Consider the following 1,073-nt stretch of genomic DNA (forward strand, 5'->3'; position numbering starts at 1 on the left):
ACTCGGAGAAGAGCTGGCTGTGTTTTTATACCTCCCTCTCCACATATATTCCCTTGCCCACGTTGCCAGGGAAACAAACGTCTGAGGACCATTATGCAGTGGCAGCATCCATTCAGCACAGCACTCTCTGCCTGCAGAGAAATATATGCTATTTGAAAAGAATAATAACTCAAGGAAAAATAAAATCACATGAGGTTAAAAAGACATAATTTGTACTTTTCTGTAATGCAAGTCAAGGTAATTACCAACCTGCATCTGCATACACAATGGTCAAATATAGAAAAGGACAATTATGGACCTCTAAGACAGGTTAGAGGGAAGATAAAAGTCATCGTCATAAAGCTCTTGGAAGATGGAAAAATGTTATCCGCTTTTCTCTGGCCATTTAAACGTGACAGCTACACCATTTTATGCACTGCTCTTGCTTCACTTTCAATGTTTTTATTCTAAAGACATTTCCTGGGTGGTTATTTTTAAAGTGAACCCAACAAACTCCACCACTGCTCACATGGGTTATGCTCGGGACCAAAGTCATTAATACACCCATAGCTTGCCTTCTGCTATTTACGTCCATTCTAGTCTTCTGTAGTGGGACATGAGGGTTGACCTTGGGAGGCAATTTCGGTTCCCCGAAGTTCCAGGATTAAACGGGCGGAACTTTGAGGAATGGTGGTTCCTGGCTGATGACCTGTCGCTGACCATGGGCACTGGAGGAGGTGAGACAGGCAGAATTGCCCTGCAGGAAATTCTACCCACCTGTACGCTTCTTGACGTGGCTAAACAAGGTAACTGAAAGCTTTTAATACTATTCCATACCCACTGTGTCTAAAAGGGTCGGTCAAAATCTTTGTAAAGGCATTAATTCACAGCTTTAGCTATTGTATCACTAATTGTCATGCTGAAACCCCACAGAAACTAGTCCATTCGCTAAAAATAAAAGTGGGTCCTAGCCCAAATGAATGAAACGTGGTTGATTGGGTGCCTTGAGGCTTGCTAATTGCACAGATGTATGCAATAAAGCAGAGATGTCATGGTAAATACCTGATCACTCATTCATCGTCTATCTGAATCAG

The sequence above is a fragment of the Dunckerocampus dactyliophorus genome, chromosome 13 (assembly GCF_027744805.1).
Source record: "Dunckerocampus dactyliophorus isolate RoL2022-P2 chromosome 13, RoL_Ddac_1.1, whole genome shotgun sequence".
Taxonomy (NCBI): domain Eukaryota; kingdom Metazoa; phylum Chordata; class Actinopteri; order Syngnathiformes; family Syngnathidae; genus Dunckerocampus; species Dunckerocampus dactyliophorus.